Source organism: Bos javanicus, chromosome 2 (assembly GCF_032452875.1).
Source record: "Bos javanicus breed banteng chromosome 2, ARS-OSU_banteng_1.0, whole genome shotgun sequence".
NCBI lineage: Eukaryota > Metazoa > Chordata > Mammalia > Artiodactyla > Bovidae > Bos > Bos javanicus.
In genome coordinates this window covers 82,168,678-82,192,035 of record NC_083869.1, presented here as the reverse complement: position 1 = coordinate 82,192,035, position 23,358 = coordinate 82,168,678, and positions in this window count along the sequence as shown.

The following is a 23,358-nucleotide window of genomic DNA, read 5'->3' as shown; positions in this document are numbered from 1 at the left end:
CTTTACAAGTGTGTGAGATGAGTGCAATTGTGTGGTAGTTTAAGCATTCTTTGGCATTGCCTTTCTTTGGGATTGGAATGAAAACTGAACTTTTCCAGTCCTGTGGCCACTGCAGAGTTTTCCAAATTTGCTGGCATATTGAGTGCAGCACTTTCACAGTATCATCTTTTAGGATTTGAAATAGCTCAACTGAAATTCCATCACCTCCACCAACTTTTTTCGTAGTGATTCTTTCTAAGGCCCACTTCACTTCACATTCCAGGATGTCTGGCTCGAAGTCAGTGATCACACCATCATGATTATCTTGGTCATGAAGATCTTTTTTGTACAGTTCTTCTGTGTATTCTGGCCAGTTCTTCTTAATATCTCCTGCTTCTGTTAGGTCCATACCATTTCTGTCCGTTATTGAGCCCATCTTTGCATGAAATGTTCCCTTGGTATCTCTAATTTTTTTTTAATTTTATTTTATTTTTAAACTTTACATAATTGCATTAGTTTTGCCAAATGTCAAAATGAATCCACCACAGGTATACATGTGTTCCCCATCCTGAACCCTTCTCCCTCCTCCCTCCCCATACCATCCCTCTGGGTCGTCCCAGTGCACTAGCCCCAAGCATCCAGTATCGTGCATCGAACCTGGACTGGCATCTCGTTTTATACATGATATTTTACAAGTTTCAATGCCATTTTCCCATGTCTTCCCACCCTCTCCCTCTCCCACAGAGTCCATAAGACTGTTCTATACATCAGTGTCTCTTTTGCTGTCTCGTACACAGGGTGATTGTTATCATCTTTCTAAATTCCATATATATGCATTAGTATACTGTATTGGTGTTTTTCCTTCTGGCTTACTTCACTCTGTATAATAGGCTCCAGTTTTATCCACCTCATTAGAACTGATTCAAATGTATTCTTTTTAATGGCTGAGTAATACTCCATTGTGTATATGTACCACTGCTTTCTTATCCATTCATCTGCTGATGGACATCTAGGTTGCTTCCATGTCCTGGCTATTATAAACAGTGCTGCGATGAACATTGGGGTACACGTGTCTCTTTCCCTTCTGGTTTCCTCAGTGTGTATGCCCAGCAGTGGGATTGCTGGGTCATAAGGCAGTTCTATTTCCATTTTTTTAAGGAATCTCCACACTGTTCTCCATAGTGGCTGTACTAGTTCGCATTCCCACCAACAGTGTAAGAGGGTTCCCTTTTACTCCACACCCTCGAGATAAATCCATGCACATATAGACACCTTATCTTTGACAAAGGAGGCAAGAATATACAATGGATTAAAGACAATCTCTTTAACAATGGTGCTGGGAAATCTGGTCAACCACCGGCAAAAAAATGAAACTAGAACACTTTCTAACACCATACACAAAAATAAACTCAAAATGGATTAAAGATCTAAACATAAGACCAGAAACTATAAAACTCCTAGAGGAGAACATAGGCAAAACACTCTTTGACATACATCACAGCAGGATCCTCTATGACCCACATCCCAGAATATTGGAAATAAAAGCAAAAATAAACAAATGGGACCTAATTAACCTTAAAAGCTTCTGCACATCAAAGGAAACTATTAGCAAGGTGAAAAGACAGCCTTCAGAATGGGAGAAAATAATAGCAAATGAAGCAACTGACAAACAACTAATCTCAAAAATATACAAGCAACTCCTCCAGCTCAACTCCAGAAAAATAAATGACCCAATCAAAAAATGGGCCAAAGAACTAAATAGACATTTCTCCAAAGAAGACATACAGATGGCTAACAAACACATGAAAAGATGCTCAACATCACTCATTGTCAGAGAAATGCAAATCAAAACCACTATGAGGTACCATTTAACACCAGTCAGAATGGCTGCGATCCAAAGGTCTACAAATCTCTAATTTTCTTGAAGAGAACTCTAGTTTTTCTCATTCTGTTGTTTTCCTCTATTTCTTTGCATTGATCACTGAAGAAGGCTTTCTTATCTCTCCTTGCCATTCTTTGGATCTCTGCATTCAGATGCTTTTATCTTTCCTTTTCTCCTTTGTTTTTCACTTCTCTTCTTTTCACAGCTCTTTGTAAGGCCTCCCCAGACAGCCATTTTACTTTTTTGCATTTTTTTCCCATGGGGATGGTCTTGACCCCTGTCTCCTGTACAATGTCATGAACCTCCATCCATAGTTCATCAGGCACTCTATCTATCAGCTGTAGTCCCTTAAGTCTATTTCTCACTTCCACTGTATACTCATAAGGGATTTGATTTGTCCTATTTTAGAACTTTATATTTAATTCCTTGTGATTTTCCCAAACTTTTTACCAAACTCACTTTTACACTGAACGCATATCTAATACTAGATTTTTTTGGTTTATTAAATCCCACAATCTCAACTTGTTTCTAAATTGTATTCAAATTCATCAAATAATGTAAATGTAGCAAATCATTGGTTAATTCATTTAGGTTTCATCCTTTTCTTAATTTGGTAACATTGCAATCATACATTTGACTAGTTTTCCAAAACATAATTAGCACATCCTTGACTTTTCTAAGGTTGCATCTATAATCATTGTAGCATATAATTCACGAAAGTCAAGTATGCTTAAATTTTACTGAGTTAATCAATAGGCTTGAATGAAAACAAGCTATAATTTTAAGAGCTTAATGTGCTTTTAGCTATATGTTGAATAAGAATAATGTATACATGCTCAATCATGTCCAACTCTTTTAAGATCTTCTGTCCATAGTATTCTCCAGGCAAGAATACTGAAGTGGCTTGCCGTATCCTCCTCCAGGGGATCTTCCTGACACAGGGACTGAATCCTCTTGTCTTTGTCTCCTCCATTGGCAGACATATTCTTTACTACTGAGCTACTTGGGAAGCCAATATGTTGGATATATGCCTTCAATTTTTATGTATAAAATTTTTTGTAAGGTGTTAATGAAGGATTCCCTGGTTCCTGAAACAGCAAAGAATCTGCCTGCAATGCAGGAGACCTGGGCTTGATCCCTGGTTTGGGAAGATTCCCTGGAGAAGGGAATGGAAATCCACCCCAATATTCTTGCCTGGAGAATCCTCATGGACAGAGGAGCCTGGTGGGTTACAGTCCATGGTGTCACAAAGAATTGGACACAACTGAGCGACTAAGCACACAAAGTATTAATGACGATCCATATTTTGGAAAGGGTATCTTCTTGAAATTGCAGCATTTTTACCTGTAAGGTTATTTCATTCCTTTTGGAAGGAGGACAGAGAACCTGGTGGGAAAGAGTTCACAGGATTATAAAGAGTCAGACATGACTGAGATACTAGCACTTTTCATAGTATTTACAATTCCTTATATTTCAGTGCATTTTTTTTTTAAAATTGAAAACCTTGTCCTGGTGAGGGGGCTTGTGTAACTCAAGGAAGCTGTGAACCACGACTTGCAATATTAGCTTAGACATGGGTCATAGTGGAGAATGCTGAAAAAAACATGGTACAATTAAGGAAATGGCAACCCACTGTAGTATTCTTGCCTTGAAAACCTCATGAACAGTATGAAAAAGCAAAAAGATATCACACCAGAAGATGAACCTTATGGGTCAGAAAGTTTCCAATATGGTACTGGGGAAGAGCAAAGGGCAACTACTATAGCTCCAAAAAGAATGAAGAGCCTGAGCCAAAGTGGAAACAATGCTCAATTGCAGATATGTCTGATGATTAAAGTAAAGTCCAATGCTGTAAAGAAAAATATTCCCAAGAAACATGGAATATTAGTTAGGCCCATGAATCAAGGGAAATTGGACATGCTCAGGCAAGAGAGGGCAAGAGTGAACATCAACATTTTTGGAATCAGTGAACTAAAACAAATGGGAATGGGCAAATTTAATTCAGATGAACATTTTACTGTGGGCAAGAATCTCTTAGAAGAAATGGAGTATCACTCATACTCAACTAAAGAGTCTGAAATGCAATATTTGGGTGCAATCTCAAAAATGACTGAAAGATATTGATTCCTTTCCAAGGCAAATCATTCAACATCATAGTAATCCAAGTCTATGATGAAGATAGAATGCCTGATGCCAAAGAAGCTGAAATTGAATGGTTCTGTGAAGGCCTACAAGAACTTTTCTATGACTAACACCAAATAAGTTGTCCTTTTCATGATAGGGGATTGAAATGTAAAAGTAAGAAGTCAAGAGATACCTGGAGTAACAGTGAAGATTGGCCTTGGAATACAAAATGAAGCAAGGCAAAGGCTATCAGTTTTGTCAATAGAACACACTTGTCATAGCAAACATCCTCTTCCAACAACACAAGAGACGATCTACACACGGATATCACAAGATGGTCAACACTGAAATCAGATTGATTACAATTTTTGCAGCTGAAGATGGAGAAGCTTTATATAGTCAGCAAAAACAAGACCTACAGCTGTCTGTGGCTCAGATCATGAACTCTTTATTGCAAAATTCAAGTTTAAATTGAAGAATGTAGGGAAAACCACTAAGCCATTAAGGTATGACCTAAAAATACCTTTTGATTATACAGTGGAGATGATGAATAGATTCAAGAGATTAGATCTGGTACACAGAGTATGTGAAGAACTATGGATGGAGGTCTGCAACATTGTATAGGAGGCATTCAACAAAAAATCCCAAAGAAAAAGAATTGCAAGCTAGCAAAGTAGTTGTCTGAGGAGGCTTACAAAGAGCTAAGAAGAGAAGCAAAAGACAAAGGAGAAAAGGAAAGATATATCCAACTGAATGAAGACTTTCAAAGAACAGCAAGGAGAGATAAGAAGGCCTTCCTAAGTTAACAATGCAAAGAAAAAGAGGAAAACAATTGCATGGGAAAGACTAGAAATCTCTTCATAGATATTAGAAATATAAGGGGAAATTTTCAAGCCAGAAGTGCTTGATGAAGGGAAAAAAAATATCAGAAGCAGGAGAGATTCAGAAGAGGTGGCTATAATACATGGAAAAATTATACAAAATAATCTTCATGATTCAGATAATCATGATGTTGTGGTCATTCACCTAGAGCCAGACATCCTGGAATTTGAGTCAAGCGGACCTTAGGAAGCCTACAAACAAAACTATTGGAGGTGATGGAATTACAGCTGAGCTATTTCAGAGCCTAAACAATGATGCTGCTAACATGCTGCACTCAATATGTCAGCAAGTTTGGACAACTCAGCAGTGGCCACAGAGTTGAGAAACGTTAGTTTTTATTGCAATCTCAAAGAAGGGCAGTAAAAAGAATGTTCAAACTTTTGTACAATTGTGCTCACTTCATATGCTAGCAAGGTAATGCAGGAAATCCTTCAAAATAGTCTTCAGCAGTATGTGAACGGAGAACTTCCAGATGTACAAACTGGATTTCAAAAAAGCAGAGAAACCAGAGAACAAATTGCCAACATCCACTGGATAATCAAAAAAAAAAAAAAGGGGGGGGGGTGGATTTCCAAAATACACCTAGTTCTGCTTCATTGACTATGAAAAGTCTTTGACTGTGTGGATCACAGAAACTTGTGGAAAATTCTTGAGGAAATGGGAATACCAGGCCACCTTATCTGCCTCCTGAGAAACTTGTATGCAGATCAAGAAATACTGTTAGAACTGGACATGGAGCAATGGATTGTTTCAAAATTTGGAAAGGAGTAAGACTGGCTGTATACTGTCACTGTGCTTATACAACTTATATGCAGAGCACATGATGCAAAATGCCAGGGTGGATGAATCACAGGCTGCATTCAAATGCCTAGGGGAAATATCAATAACTGATATGCAGATGACAAGACTTTACTGGCAGAAAGTGAAGAGGAACTAAATATCCTCTTGATGAAGGTGAAAGAGGAGAGTAAAAAAGCTGGATTGAAACTCAACATTCAAAAAATGAAGATCATGGCATCTGGTCCCATCACTTCACGGCAAATAGAAGTGGAGAAAGTGGAAAGAGTGACAGATTTTCTCTTTTTAGGCTTCAAAATCACTGTTGATAATGATAGCAGATATGAAATTGAAAGACATGTTTGCTTCTTGGCAGGAAAGCTATGACAAACCTAGCAGCATACTAAAGAGATGAGGCATCACTTTGCCGACAGAAGTCTACATATTCAAAGCTATGGTATTTCCAGTCATATATGGATGTGAGAGTTATACCATGATAAAGGATAAGTACGAAAAAATTGATGCTTTCAAACTGTGGTGCCAGAGAAGACTCTTAAGAGTCCCTTGGACAACAAGGAGATCAAACCAGTCAATCCTAAAGGAAATCAACCATGAATATTCATTGGAAGGACTGATCCTGAAGCTCCAGTAGATTGTTCCCCTGATGCAATGAGTCTGCTTATTGGAAAATACCCTGATGCTTGGAATGTTTGAAGGCAGGGGGAGAAGGCAATGACAGAGGATGAGATGGTTGAATGCCATCATCAACTGAATGGACATGAATCTGAGCAAACTCAAGGGGACAGAGAAGGGCAAGGAAGCCTGGAATTCTACAGTCCATGAGGTCATAAGAGTGGGACACGACTTAGGACTGAAAAACAACAACAGAAAATAAATAAATGTCAATGACACTCATATCCACAGAATAAACAGTGAATTCTGCATGAAATACAATACCTCTCAATTCTGGTCTTTTTATTCCTTAGTCTCATCTCCTTAAAAGTTCCAAACACTATTGTCAGAAGAACTAATACCTCTATACCTTTAAACATATAATTTCTGCTGCTTCAAATCCTCTTCTGATTGATTTTTCCCTTCCTGTTTTTTTTTTTTTTTCCCCAATGATTCCACTATATATTTGGTACTGATGCTTCTGCTGCTAAGTCACCTCAGTCGTGTCCGACTCTGTGTGACCCCATAGACGGAAGCCCACCAGGCTCCCCATCCCTGGGATTCTCCAGGCAAGAACACTGGAGTGGGTTGCCATTTCCTTCTCCAATGCATGAAAGTAAAAAATGAAAGAGAAGTCGCTCAGTCATGTCCGACTCTTAGCAACCCCATGGACTGCAGCCCACCAGGCTCCTTGGTCCATGGGATTTTCCAAGCAAGAGTATTGGAGTTGAGTGCCATTGCCTTCTCTGATATTTAGTACAGTCATCTATTATTGAGCTCATCTAGATTAGTTTCTTAAATAAAATAAAAATATAATTTGTTTTCCACACTTGATATAGGCATAGATATTTGGCAAAACTAATACAATTTTGTAAAGTTTAAAAATAAAAAATAAAAAAATAAATAAATTCAAATAGAAATAAAAATGGAAGAAATTCTATTATATCAGTCACCTATTTACTAGACTTGTATTATTCAGTTCAGTCAGTCAGTTCAGTCGCTCAGTCCTGTCCAATTCTTTGTGACCCCAAGGACTGCAGCACTTGAGGATTCCCTGTGCATCAACCAAATATTGGAGACTACTGAAACGTATGTCCCTTGCACCAGTGGTGACATCCAACCATCTCATTCTCTGTCATCCCTTTCTCCTCACGCTTTCAAACATTCCCAGCATCAGTGTCTTTTCCAAGGAGTTGGTTCTTCCCATCAGGTGGCAAAGGTATTGGAGTTTCAGCTTCTGTGTCAGTCCTTCCAAAGAATATTCAGGATTGATTTCATTTAGGATTGATGGGTTGGATCTCCTTGCAGTCCAAGGGACTCTCAAGAGTCTTCTCCAATGCCACAGTTCAAATGCATCAATCCTACAGCACTCATTTTCATTATAGTGCAACTCACACATCCATACATGACTACTGGAAAAACCATAGCTTTGACTAGACAGACCAAGTTGGGAAAGTAATGTCTCTGCCTTTTAATATGCTGTCTAGGTTGGTCATAGCTTTTCTTCCAAGAAGCAAGAGTCTTTTTAATTCTTGGATGCAGTCACCATCTGCAGTGATTTTGGAGCCCAAAAATATAAAGTCCCTCACAATTTCCATTGTTTCCCTATTTTCCATGAAGTGATGGGACCAGATGCCATGACCTTAGTTTTCTGAATGTTGAGATTGAAGCCAATTTTTTCACTCTCCTTTTTCACTTTAATCAAGAGGCTCTTTACTTCTTCTTTGCTTTCTGCCAAAAGGGTTGTGTCATCTGCATATCTGAGATTATTGATATTTCTCCCACAACCTTCCAGCTTGTGCTTCATCCAGCCCAGCATTTCATATGGTGCATTCTGTATATGTTAAAGAATCAGGGTGACAGTATACAGGCTTGACATACTCCTTTCCTGATTTGGAACCAGTCTGTTGTTCCATGTCCAGTTCTAACTGTTGCTTCTTGACCTGCATACAGATTTCTCAGGAGGCAGGTTAGACGGTCTGGTATTCCCATCTCTTGAAGAATTTTCCACAGTTGGTTGTGATTAACACAGTCAAAGGCTTTAGTGTAGTCAATAAAGCAAGGGTAGATATTCCTGGAAATCTCTGGCTTTTTGATGATTCAAAGGATGTTGACAATTTGATCCCTGGTTTCTCTTTCTTTTGTAAATAAAGCTTGACCCTCTGAAAGCTCACAGTTCATATACTGTTGAAGCCTGGCTTGGAGAATTTTGAGCATCTCTTTGTTGGCATGTTAAATGAGTGCAATTGTGCAGTAGTTTGAACATTTTTTGACATTGCCTTTCTTTGGGATTGGAATGAAAACTTACCTTTTCCAGTCCTGTGGCCACTGCTGTGTTTTCCAAGTTTGCTGGCATATTGATTGCAGCATTTTCACAGCATCATCTTTTAGGGTTTGAAACAGTTTGACTGGAATTCCATAACCTCCACTGTCTTTGTTCATAGTGATGCTTTATAAGGCCCACTTGATTTCACATTCCAGGATGTCTGGCTCTAAGTGAGTGATCACACCATCATGGTCATCTGGGTCATGAAGATCTTTTTTTGCACAGTTCTTCTGTGCATTCTTGTCACCTCTTCTTAATATCTTCTGCTTCTGTTAGGTACATACTGTTTTTTCCCTTTATCATCCCCATCTTTGCATGAACTATTCCTTTGTATCTCTAATTTTCATGAGGAGATCTCTAGTCTTTTCCATTCTATTGTTCTATTCTTTTTTTTTTTTTTTCATTGACCACTGAGGAAGACTTTTTATCTCTCCTTGCTATTCTTTGAAATTCTGCATTCAAATGGTTATATCTTTCCTTTTCTCCTTTGCCTTTTCAATCTTTCCTTTTCTCAGCTATTTGTAAGGCCTCCTCAGACAACCATTTTGCCTTTTTGCACTTCTTTTTTTAGGGGGGATCGTCTTAATCACTGCTTCCTGTGCAATGCAACGAACCTCCATCCGTGCTTCTTCAGACACTCTATCATATCTAATCCCTTGAATCTGTTTGTCTCTTCCACTTTATAATCATAAGGGATTTGATTTAGGTCATATCTGAAAAGACCCTGATTCTGGGACAGATTCAAGGCAGGAGGAGAAGGTGACAACAGAGGATGAGATGATTAGATGGCATCACCAACTCAATGGAGATGAGTTTGTGTAAATTCTGGGAGTTGGTGGTAGACAGGAAAGCTTGGAATGATGCAGTCCATGGCATTGTGAAGAGTCGGACCTGACTGAGTGACTGAACTGAACTGAATGGTCTAGTTGTTTTCCCTAACTTTCTCCAATTTCAGTCTGAATTTGGCAATAGGGAGCTCATGATCTGCACCACAGTCAACTCCTGGTCTTGTTTTTGCTGACTGTATAGAGCTCCTCCATCTATGGCTGCAAATAATATAAGCAATCTGATTTTGATATTGACCATTTGGTGATGTCCATGTGTAGAGTCTTCTCGTGTGTTGTTGGAAGAGGGTGTTTGCTATGACTAGTGCCTTCTCTTGGGAAAACTTTCTTAGCTTTTGCCCTGCTTACTTCTGTACTCCAAGGCCAAATTTGCCTGTTACTCCAGGTATCTTTTGACTTCCTACCTTGCCATTCCAGTCCCCTATAATGAAGGGGACATCTTTTTTTGCAAGTTAATTCTAGAAGGTCTTGTAGGTCTTCATAGAAAGCGTTCCACTTCAGCTTCTTCAACATTGCTGGCCAGGGCATAGTCTTGGGTTAATGTGATATTGAATGGTTTGCCTTGGAAGTGAACAGAGATCATTTTGTCATTTTTGAGATTGCATCCAGGTACTGAATTGTGGACTCTTTTGTTGACTATGATGGCTACCCCATTTCTCCTAAGGGATTCTTGCCCACAGTAGTAGACATAATGGTCATCTGTGTTAAATTCCATCTGGCCCAGTCCATTTTAGTTCACTGAATCCTAAAATGTTGATGTTCACTCTTGCCATCTACAGTTTGACTACTTTCAATTTGCCTTGATACATGAACCTAACAACTGATAATAGGAACCTAACCTGCATAGGTTCCTATGCAATATTGCACTTTACAGAATTGGAATTTATTTCCATCACCTGGCACATCCACAACTGGATGCTGTTTTTGCTTTGGCTCAGTCTTTTATTCTTTTTGGAGTTATTTCTCCACTGATCTTGAGTAGTATATTGGGCACCTACTGACCTAGGATAATCACGATGGTGTGATCACTGACCTAGAGCCAGACATCCTGGAATGTGAAGTCAAGTGTGCCTTAGAAAGCATCAATAAAAACAAAGTTAGTGGAGGTGATGGAATTCCAGGTGAGCTAATTCAAATCCTGAAAGATGATGTTGTGAAAGTGCTGCACTCAATATGCCAGCAAATATGGAAAACTCAGCAGTGGCCACAGGACTGGAAAAGGTCAGTTTTCACTCCAATCCCAAAGAAAGGAAATGCCAAAGAATGCTCAAACTACAGCACAATTGCATTCATCTCACACACTAGTAAAGTAATGCTCAAAATTTTCCAAGCCAGTCTTCAGCAATATGTGAACCATAAACTTCCTTATGTTCAAGCTGGTTTTAGAAACGGCAGAGGAGCCAGAGACCAAATTGCCAACATCATCTGGATCATCGAAAAAGCAAGAGAGTTCCAGAAAAACATCTATTTCTGCTTTATTGACTATGCCAAAGCCTTTGACTGTGTGGATCACAATAAACTGTGGAAAATTCTGAAAGAGATGGGAATACCAGAGCACCTGACCTTCCTCTTGAGAAACCTGTATGCAGGTCAGGAAGCAACAGTTTGAACTGGACAAGGAACAACAGACTGGCTCCAAATAGGAAAGAAGTATGTCAAGAAGTATGACAGTATGTATACTGTCACCCTGCTTATTTAACTTCTATGCAGAGTACATCATAAGAAAGGCTGGGCTGGAAAAAGCACAAGCTGGAATCAAGATTGCTTGGAGAAATATCAATAACCTCAGATATGCAGATGATACCACCCTTATGGCAGAAAGTGAAGAGGAACCAAAAAGCCTCTTGATGAAGGTGAAAGATGAGAGTGAAAATGTTGGCTTAAAGCTCAATATTCAGAAAATGAAGATCATGGCATCCAGTCCCACCACTTCATGGGAAATAGATGGGGAAACAGTGGAAACAGTGTCAGACTTTATTTTTTGGGGTTCCAAAATCACTGCAGCCATGAAATTAAAAGACGCTTACTCCTTGGAAAAAAAGTTATGACCAACCTAGATAGCGTATTGAAAAGCAGAGACATTACTTTGCCAACAAAGGTCCATCTAGTCAAGGCTATGGCTTTTCCAGTGGTCATGTATGGATGTGAGAGTTGGACTGTGAAGAAAGCTGAGTGCCAAAGAATTGGTGCTTTTGAACTGTGGTGTTGGAGAAGACTCTTGAGAGTCCCTTGGACTGCAAGGAGATGCAACCAGTCCATTCTGAAGGAGATCAGCCCTGGGATTTCTTTGGAAGGAATGATGCTGAAGCTGAAACTCCAGTACTTTGGCCACCTCATGAGAAGAGTTGACTCATTGGAAAAAACTCTGATGCTGGGAGAGATTGGGGGCAGGAGGAGAAGGGGACGACAGAGGATGAGATGGCTGGATGGCATCACTGACTCGATGGACGTGAATCTGAGTGAACTCCGGGAGTTGGTGTTGGACAGGGAGGCCTGGCATGCTGCGATTCATAGGGTCTCAAAGAGTGGGACACGAATGAGCGACTGAAAAATTCTGAACCGACCTGGGGACTTCATCTTTCAGTATCACATCTTTTTGCCTTTTCATACTGTTCATGGGATTTTCAAGGCAAGAACACTGAAGGGGTTGCCATTCCCTTCTCCAGTGGACCCAGTTTTGTCAGAACTCTCCACCATGGCTGACTTGGGAGGCCTTACAAGACATGGCTCATAGTTTTATTGAGTTAAATAAGGCTGCAATCCAAGTGATCAGTTTGGTTAGTTTTCTGTAATTTGCAGTTTCTATGGAAGCTTCCTGATGGGAGAGACTAACTGAAGAGATAACTGGGTCTTGTTGTTATGGGATGGGCCATGTTCATCTTTAATTTTTAAAGATTAAAAATCTTTAATCCAATTTTCTGTTAATGGTTGGGGCTGTGTTCCTCCCTGTTGCTTGAACTGAAGCCAAACTATGGTGGAGGTAATGCAGATAATGGCGACCTCCTTCAAAAGGTCCCATGCACACACTGCTGCATCAGTGCCTCCGACCCTGAAGCAAGCCACTGCTGACCTACGCCTCTGCTGGAGACACCTGGACACTCATGGGCATGCCTGGGTCAGTTTCTTTTGGGGTCACTGCTCCTTTCTTTTGGATCTTGGTGCAGAGCTTTTGTTTGCACCCTCCAAGAGTCTGTTTCCCCAGTCCTGTGAAAGTACTAGTGGTTCTATGGTGGGGTTAATGATGACCTTCTCCAAGAAGGCTTATGCTATTCCCATCTCTGCTGCACCCAGAGCCTCTGCAGCAGACCACTGCTGACTCCTACCTCCAAAGGAGACATTCAGACATAGTTCTGGTTCAGTCTCTGGGGGTTGGGCATATGTTTTGTGCCATTCCTAGGTCTGAGCCATTCAGGCCACCAGGTGCTTGGCCAGCGCACTGTCTCATGTAGGCCATGCATCTTAGTCACCACCCTGGTCCAGGCGGCTCAGTTTCCTGGGTATACCTTGAGAGCACTGCCTCAGGGGTGCTGAATGTCTCCTCTGGAGAGCTGATCTCAGGCTGTTACCCTCCTGGTCACCATCCTGGATGTCAATCATCCAGAATCTCAGGAAGACGTGGTTAGCAGCTGGGAGCCTGCTCAAAGTTTGGTGCAAGATACTGTCTTGGACTAAGATTGTAGCAGACTCTTATTATTAAGATGCCTTGGTGGCTCAGAGGTTAAAGCATCTGCCTGGAATGCAGAAGACCTGGGTTTGATCCCTGGGTCGGGAAGATCCCCTGGAGAAGGAAATGGTAACCCACTCCAGTACTCTTGCCTGGAGAATCCAATGGAGGGAGGAGCCTAGTAGGCTACAGTCCACGGGGTGGCAAAGAGTCGGACATGACTGAGCGACTTCACTTTCACTTTCATATATTTTAAAGAAAGTTATAGGCTAGTGAGAATTTTCTGAAAACTTAGAGAAGGATAAAATTTTATTGCAGAATAAGGTGAAAAGATATTTATGAAGTGAAGATTTGTAAAGGTGGTGATAGACAAAAAGTAGCCAAGGCTATATACTGAACTACCTTACATGAAATTTAATACTGCTGATATTTTATCCTTTGGGTAGATAATAGAACATACCTGAAGATTAACCATGTTGGTGAAGGAGATAATTATATTTAACATGGGAAATAGTGCAAAATTTTACATGGAATGAAATCTACTGAAAATAAATGGAGAATACTTATCAGTAGGTTTTCAGTTCATTTCAGTCACTCAGTCATATCTGACTGTAACCCCATGGACTGCAGCACTCCAGGCTTCTCTTTGCAGGACCAGCACCCAGGGCCTGCTCAAATTCATGTCCATTGACGTAGTGATGTAATCCATCCATATCACACTCTGTCATCCCTTTCTCTTCCCAAATTCAATCTTTCCCGACATCAGGGTCTTTTCCAAAGAGTCAGTTTTTTGCATCAAGTGGCTAAAGTATTGGAGCTTCAGCTTCAGCACCAGTCTTTCCAATCAATATTCAGGATTGATTTCACTTTGGATTGACTGGTTTGATCCCCTTGCAAACCAAGGAACTCTCAAGAGTCTTCTCCAACAAAATAGCTCAAAAGCATCAATGCTTCAGCACTCTACTTTCTTTATGGTCCACTCTCACATCCATACATGACTACTGGAAAAACCATAGCTTTGACTAGTTGGACCTTTGCTGGCAAAGTAATGTCTCTGCCTTTCAGAATTCTGTTTAGGTTGGTCATAGCTTTTATTCACAGGATCAAGGAAGTTCAAGGTTCTTTTAACTTCCTAGCTGCAGTCACCATCTGCAGCGATTTTGGAGCCCAAAAATATAGTCTCTCACTGTTTCTATTATTTCCTCATCTATTTTTCATGAAGTGATGGGATCAAATACAATGACCTTAGTTTATTGAGTGTTGAATTTTAAACCAGCTTTTTCACTCTCTCCTTCCACCTTCATCAAGAGGCTCTTTAGTTCTTCTTGGCCTTCTGCCATAAGGCTGGTGTCATCAGCATATCTGAAGTTATCAAGATTTCTCCTAGCAATCTTGATTGCAGCTTGTGCTACATCCAACCTAGCATTTCCCATGATGTACTCTGCATAGAAGTTAAGTGAACAGGGTGACAATATAAAGCCTTTAAATACTCCTTTCCCAATTTGGACCAGTCCGTTGTTTCATGTCTTGTTCTAACTGTTGCTTCTTGACATGCATACAGGTATTGCAGGAGGCCGGTCAGGTGGTCTAGTATTCCCTTCTCTTGAAGAATTTTATATAGTTTGTTGTGATCCACACAATCAAAAGCTTTAGTGTAATCAATGAAGCAGAAGTAGTTTTTTTTTTTTTTTCTGGAATTCTCTTGCTTTTTCTATCATACAACAGATGTGGGCAATTTGATCTCTGGTCCCTTTGCCTTTTCTAAATCCATATGGAAGTTCAAGGTAAACGTACTGTTGAAGCCTGGCTTGGAGAACTTTGAGCATTATTTTGCTAGCATGTGAGATGAGTGCCTTTTTTAAAACCAGCTTGAATATCAGGAAGTTCACGGTTCACATATTGCTGAAGTCTGGCTTGGAGAATTTTGAGCATTACTTTACTAGTGTGTGAGATGAGTGCAATTGTGCAGCAGTTTGAGCATTCTTAGGCATTGCCTTTCTTGGGGATTGGAATGAAAATTGACCTTTTCCTGTCCTGTGGCCACTGCTGAGTTTTCCAAATTTGATGACATATTGAGTGCAGCACTTTCACAGCATCATCTTTCAGGACTTGGAATAGCTCAACTGGAATTCCATCACCTCCACTAGCTTTTTTGTATTGATGCTTTCTAAGGCCCACTTGATTTCACATTCCAGGATGTCTGGCTCTAGGTCATTGATCACACTATCATGATTATCTGAATTGTGAAGATCTTTTTTGTATAGTTCTTCTGTGTATTCTTGCCATCTCTGTTAGGTCCATACCATTTCTGCCCTTTATCGAGCTCATCTTTGCATGAAATGTTCCTTTTGGTATCTCGGATTTTCTTGAAGAGATCCCTAGTCTTTCTCATTCTGTTGTTTTCCTCTATTTCTTTGCATTGATCGCTGAAGAAGGCTTTCTTATCTCTTCTTGCTATTCTTTGGAATTCTGCATTCAGATGTTTATATCTTTCCTTTTCTCCTTTGCTTTTCACTTCTCTTCTTTTCACAGCTATTTGTAAGGCCTTCCCAGACAGCCATGTTGCTTTTTTGCATTTCTTTTCTATGGGAATGGTCTTGATCCCTGTCTCCTGTACAATGGCATGAACCGCTGTCCATAGTTCATCAGGCACTCTATCTATCAGATCTAGGCCCTTAAATCTATTTCTCACTTCCACTGTATAATCATAAGGGATTTGATTTGGGTCATACCTGAATGGTCTAGTGGTTTTCCCTACTTTCTTCAATTTCAGTCTGAATTTGACAATAAGGAGTTCATGGTCTTAGCCACAGGCAGCTCCTGGTCTTGTTTTTGCTAACTGTATAGAGCTTCTCCATCTTTGGCTGCAAAGAATATAATCAACCGGATTTTGGTGTTGACCATCTGGTGATGTCCATGTATAGAGTCTTCTCTTGTGTTGTTGGAAGAGGGTGTTTGCTACGACCAGTGCATTTTCTTGGCAAAACTCTATCAGTCTTTGCCCTGCTTCATTCCGTATTCCAAGGCCAAATTTGCCTGTTACTCCAGGTGTTTCTTGCGTTCCTACTTTTGCATTCCAGTTCCCTATAATGAAAAGAACATCTTTTGGGGGTGTTATTTCTAAAAGATCTTGTAGGTCTTCATAGAACTGTTCAACTTCAGCTTCTTCAGTGTTACTGGTTGGGGCATAGACTTGGATTACTGTGATATTGAATGGTTTGCCTTGGAAATGAACAGAGATCATTCTGTCATTTTTGAGATTGCATCGAAGTACTGCATTTCAGACTCTCTTGTTGACCATGATGGCCACTCCATTTCTTCTGAGGGATTCCTCCCCTCAGTAGTAGATATAATGGTCATCTGAGTTAAATTCACCCATTCCAGTCCATTTCAGTTTGCTGATTCCTAGAATGTCAACATTTACTCTTGCCATCTCTTGTTTGACCTCTTCCAATTTGTCTTGATTCATGGACCTGACATTCCAGGTTCCTATGCAATATTGCTCTTTACAGCATCGGACATTGCTTCTATCACCAGTCACATCCACAGCTGGGTATTGTTTTTGCTTTGGCTCCATCCCTTCATTCTTTGTGGAGTTATTTCTCCACTGATTTCCAGTAGCATATTGGGCACCTACTGACCTGGGGAGTCCCTCTTTCAGTATCCTATCATTTTGCCTTTTCATACTGTTGATGGGGTTCTCAAGGCAAGAATACTGAAGTGGTTTGTCATTCCCTTCTCCAGTGGACCACATTCTGTCAAATCTCTCCACCATGACCCACCCATCTTGGGTTGTCCCATGGGCATGGCTTAGTTTCATTGAGTTAGACAAGGCTGTGATCGTAGTGTGATTAGATTGACTAGTTTTCTGTGAGTATGGTTTCATTGTGTTTGTTCTCTGATGCCCTCCTGCAACACCTACCATCTTATTTGGGTTTCTCTTACCTTGGACGTGGGGTATCTCTTCACGGCTGCTCCATCAAAGTGCAGCCATTGCTCCTTACCTTGGATGAGGGGTATCTCCTCACCACCGCCCTTCCTGACCTTCAATGTGGGATAGCTCCTCTAGGCCCTCCTGTGCCCGCACAGCCATGACTCCTCGGAAGTGGGGTAGCTCCTCCCACCTGTCGCCCCTGGCCTAGGGCTTAGGGGCGTGGGGTATCTCCTCCCGGCCTCCGCCCCTGACCTTGGACATGGGGTAACTCCTCTTGTTGCCGCCCCTGACCTCAGATGCCAGGTAGCTCCTCTTGGCCGTTCCTGCACCATCGCAGTCTGGTATTTTCAGCCGCTGCCCCTGACCTCGGACTTGGGGTAACTCCTCTTGGCCGCTGCCCTTCAGGCATGGGGTCCTCCCGGATTCTGCCCCTGACCTTGGACGTGGGGTGGCTCCTCTCGACCGTGCTTGGCGCGCCCGTCGCAGCCGCCTGCACTTTGGCGCACCTGTCGCAGTTTAGAAAAGGCAGAGGAACCAGAGATCAAATTGCCAACATCCACTGGATCATGGAAAAAGCAAGAGAGTTCCAGAAAAACATCTATTTCTGCTTTATTGACTATGCCAAAGCCTTTGACTGTGTGGATCACAATAAACTGGAAAATTCTGAAAGAGATGGGAATACCAGACCACGTTATCTCCCTTTTGAGAAATTGGTATGTGGGTCAGGAAGCAATAGTTAGAACTGGACATGGAACAACAGACTGGTTCCAAATAGAAAAAGGAGTTCGTCAAGGCTGTATACTGTCACCCTGTTTATTTAACTTATATGCAGAGTACATCATGAGAAATGCTCAACTGGAAGAAACACAAGCTGGAATCAAGATTGCCTGGAGAAATATCAATAACCTCAGAAAAGCAGATGACACCACCCTGATGGCAGAAAGTGAAGAGGAAATAAAAAGCCTCTTGATGAAAGTGAAAGTGGAGAGTGAAAAAGTTGGCTTAAAGCTCAACATTCAGAAAACGAAGATCATGGCATCCTGTCCCACCACTTCATGGGAAATAGATGGGGAAACAGTGGAAACAGTGTCAGACTTTATTTTTCTGTGCTCCAAAATCACTGCAGATGGTGACTGCAGCCATGAAATTAAAAGACGCTTACTCCTTGGAAGGAAAGTTATGACCAACCTAGATAGCATATTGAAAAGCAGAGACATTACTTTCCAACAAAGGTTCGTCTAGTCAAGGCTATGGTTTTTCCTGTGGTCATGTATGGATGTGAGAGTTGGACCGTGAAGAAGGCTGAGCGTGGAAGAATTGATGCTTTTGAACTGTGGTGTTGGAGAAGACTCTTGAGAGTCCTTTGGGCTGCAAGGAGATCCAACCAGTCCATTCTGAAGGAGATCAGCCCTGGGATTTCTTTGGAAGGAATGATGCTAAAGCTGCAACTCCAGTACTTTGGCCGTTTCATGCGAAGAGTTGACTCATTGGAAAAGACTCTGATGCTGGGAGGGATTCAGGGCAGGAGGAGAAGGGGACAACAGAGGATGAGATGGCTGGATGGCATCACTGACTCGATGGAAGTGAGTCTGAGTGATCTCCTGGAGTTGGTGATGGACAGGGAGGCCTGGCGTGCTGCGATTCATGGGGTCGGAAAGAGTCAAACACAACTGAGCGACTGATCTGATCTGATCTGAGATGAGTGCAATTGTGTGGTAGTTTGAGCATTCTTTGGCATTGCCTTTTTTGGGGACTGGAATGAAACTGACCTTTTCCAGTTCTGTTGCCACTCCTGAGTTTCCCAGATTTGCTGACATATACATACATATTTTAGAATCCTGAGTTCACACCAATACCTTGCTCTAATCCTGCACCCATTCCGTATTAGTACATCCTATAGGGATTATCTTAGCTTCCAACAGCCTTACTTATTTGCTCATTCCTGTATCACATCTAAAATAGCTCTGGAATTACGCTTATAAAACTAAAACAAAGCTACTCAAGAGCTCATAATGATTGTATACTGCATCTGCCCTCCCCTCCCCCATACACACACACACACACACACACACACACACACACACACACACACAAACTTTGTTGTTTGAACAATCTTTAGCATTACTCTTCTTTGGGATTGGAATGAAAACAGACCTTTTCCAGTCCTGTGGCCAGACTTACGAGTTTTCCAAATTTTCTGGCATACTTAGTGCAGAACTTAACGGTATCATCCTTTAGGATTTGAAATAGCTCAGCTGGAATTCCCTCACCTCCACTCGCTTTGTTTGTAGTGATGCCTCCTAAGGCGCACTTGACTTCACTCACTGTGATGTCTGACTCTAGGTTAGATCACACCATTGTGGCTATCTGGGTCATTAAGATATTTTTTTGTATAGTGCTTCTTGTGTTTTTGCCACCTCTTCTTAATATCTTTTTCTTCTGTTAGGTCCATACCATTTCTGTCCTTTATTGTGCCATCTTTGCAAGAAATGTTCCCTTGGTATCTATAATTCTCTTGAAGAGATATCTAGTCTTTCCAATTCTACTGTTTTCCTCTATTTCTTTGCATTGATCACTGAGGAAGGCTTTCTTATCTCTCCTTATTATTCTTTGCAACTCTGCATTCAGATGGATACATATTTCCTTTTTTCCTTTGCCTTTCACTTTTCTTCTTTTCTCATCTATTTGTATGGCCTCCTCAGACAATCATTTTGCCTTTTTGCATTTCTTCTTCTGGAGGATGGTTTTGATCACTGCCTCCTGTACAGTGTTATGAGCCTCCATCCATAGTTCTTCAGGAACCCTATATATCAGACCTAATCCCTTGAATTTATTTGCTACTTCCACTGTATAATCATAAGGGATTTATTTGATTTAGGTCATATGTGATTGGTCTAGTGGTTTTCCCTACTTTATTCAATTTCAGTCTGAATTGAGCAATAAGGAGTTCATGATCTGTGCCACAGTCAGCTCCTGGTCTTGTGTTTGCTGACTGTATAGAGCTTTTCCATCATTGGCTGCAAAATATAATCAATCTGATTTCAGTATTGATCATCTGGGGATGTCCATTTGTAGAGTCTTCTCTTGTGTTGTTGGAAGAGGGTGTTTGCTATGACCAGTGTGTTCTATTGGCAGAACCCTGTTCGTTTTAGCCGTGCTTCATTTTGTACTCCAAGGTCAAAACTTGCCTGTTACTCCAGGTATCTCTTGACTTCCTACTTTTGCATTCCGATATACTATGATGAAAAGGACTTTTATTTTTTTTTAGTGTTAGCTCTGGAAGATCTTATAGGTCTTCATAGAACCATTCAACTTCAGCTTCTTTGGCATTAGTGCTTGTTGCATAGACTTAGATCACTGTGATATTGAATGGTTTGCCTTGGAAACGAACAGAGATCATTCTGCTGTTGTTAAGATTGCACCCATTTAATGAATTTCAGACTGTTTTGACTATGAGCACTACTCCATTTCTTCTAAGGATTCTTGCCCATAGTATTAGATATGATGGGCATCTGAATTATATTTGCTCATTCTGGTCCATTTTAGTTCATTGATTCCTAAAATGTCAATGTTCACTCTTACCATCACCTTTTGACCCTTTCCAATTTATATTGATTCATAGACCTAACTTTCCAGGTTCCTATACAGTATTGTTCTTTACAGCATTAAACTTTACTTCTATCACCAGTCACATCCACATGGGCATTGTCACTTTGAATCATCCTCTTCATTCTTTCTAGATCTATTTCTCCACGCTTTTCCAGTGCATAATGGGCACCTACTGACCTGGGGACTTCATCTTTCAGTGTCATCTTTTTGTCTTTTCTTACTGTGCATGAGTTCTCAATACAAGAATACTGAAGTGGTTTTCCATTCCCTCTTTCCAGTGGACCATATTTTGTCAGAACTCTCCACCATGACCTGTCTGTCTTGGGTGGCCCTAAAAGGCATGGCCCATAGTTTCATTGAGTTAAACAAGGCTGTAATACAAGTGATCAGTTTGGTTAGTTTTCTGTAATTTTTGTTTCCATTCTGTTTGCCCTCTGATGAATAAGGATAAGAGGCTTGTGGAAACTTCCTGATGGGAGGGACTGGCTGTGGGGGCATCTAAGTCTTGCTCTGATGGATGGGACCATGCTAAGTAAATCTTTAAATCAATTTTCTCTTGATGTGCAGGGCTGTGTTCCCTCCCTGTAGTTTGGTTGAAGGCCAAACTATGGTAGGGGTAATGTTTGTAATGGTGACCTCCTTCAAAAGGACTTATGCCAGGACTGTCATATTCAGTACAACTGACCCCATGGTAGGTCAGACACTTTTGACCCATGCCTCTGCAGGAGATGCTGGACTGTCACAAGCAAGTCTGGCTCAGTCTCTTGTGGGGTCACTGCTCATTTCTCCTGGGTCCTGGTGCACACAAGATTTTGCTTTGCCTCCAAGAGTGAGTTTCATTATATTTAGTATATATTTGATGCATTTTTTTCTCTCCAGCATCAATTTCACTTATGTAAACAGAATCTTTTTTTTTTTATTGAGTTGATCATTTTCTCACTCATTTCATATGGTTTTCACAGGGCTTACTGATCTCAGCTGCATGCATAAAGCTGTGACCTAGACTTAAAAAATAAGAACAATTTGTTACACTGTCTAGAGTAATAGGCATTTTATGGTCCAATGAGAGGAAGCCTTATAATTTCCTCTAGAGCCATCAAGAAAGTGAGACACTGTTTTTTTTCAGTGTCTTGATAACTTGGGGTATTCAGCAATTATTCCATCACCTCATGGAAGCGTTTGCCTGAAAACAAAGTTAAAGGAAACAAAAGAAATGAGAGGAGTGATAGCTGAAGCTCATGGTGATGTGATTGAATCTCTGGATAAATTTTAGCCTCAAGTCACATATGACTAGAAATTTCATCACTAATACAGAGAGTTTTCATCTCGACAATGCAGGATTTATTTTCAAATTTATAAATGCATAACACAATAAAATATTTGATCAGATTTGAGCTCTTAACAATTCTGAAAATAGTAACAAATTTAAAAACAACTGAATAAGAGCTAGCACAGTAGTCCTTACAGCAAATATTAAACATTGGTGATATTTTAATCATTGAGTATGTAAAGATCACAAACATTGCTAAACATTTTAATACTAATTCTATTACTTGCATCACTTACCAATTAGTTTATAGCATTATTATGACATGGCTCTAAAATTTGTCTTCAAAATTCCTAGATGTCAGTGGCTCATCTTTTATTCAGCTGTACTTAAAGCCAAATTATGGAAGGTTCAATTTATGGCCAAGATTTAGCACACAACTGATTTTTTTTTTTTCTGATTTAAACAACTAGAAAATTATATGCATATAAGACATATCAGACAATAGTTGTTAGTACTAGACAAAAGCAGTTCAGATCTATAGTACCTATAAATAAGAAAATAAATGAGATGAGCCCTAAAATTGCAAGCAGCTTATTCACTAGAAGGTCATTTTTTTTTTTTTTGCCAGGAGTGAACAATGGGAGGAATGACTAGTTAGGGAGTTGGGGATCAGCATGTACATAGTGCTGTATATTTAAAATGGATAACCAACAAGATACTATCGTAAAGCACAAGGAACTTTGCTCAATGTTATGTGACAGCCTGGATGGTAGTAGGGGGAGTTTGAGGGAGAACAGATACATATACATATATGACTGAGTCCCTTTGCTGTCCACCTGAGAATATCACAACATTGTTAATCAGCTAAAATCCAATATGGTATAAAAAGATTAAAAAAATAAAATAGGTTCAGAGATTTGCCATTTCTTAAATGGGATAAATTTGACATGTAACATGTAATGGCTGGATGGCATCACTGACTCAATGGGCGTGAGTCTGAGTGAACTCTGGGAGTTTGTGATGGACAGAGAGGCCTGGCGTGCTGCGATTCATGGGGTGGGAAAGAGTCAGACACGACTGAGCGACTGAACTGAACTGAACTGATGTAAGTTTAAGGTGTCCATTGTGCTACTCTGATAAATTTATACATCATAGTATGATTGTGATGTAGCAATATTTATCATATTACATACCTGTTACAATATATTATATACTACAATAACACTATAATATTTCTATTTATATTCATTATACAGTGCACTAGATATCTCTCTATTCTTATTACCATACTGCCTTCTCATCTCAGAGTACTGGGTTTCCTATATTGTTCCCTTTGAGCACATTCCTTTAATGAAATTTCAGGCTTATAAGGCTTCCCACATGATGCAGTGGTA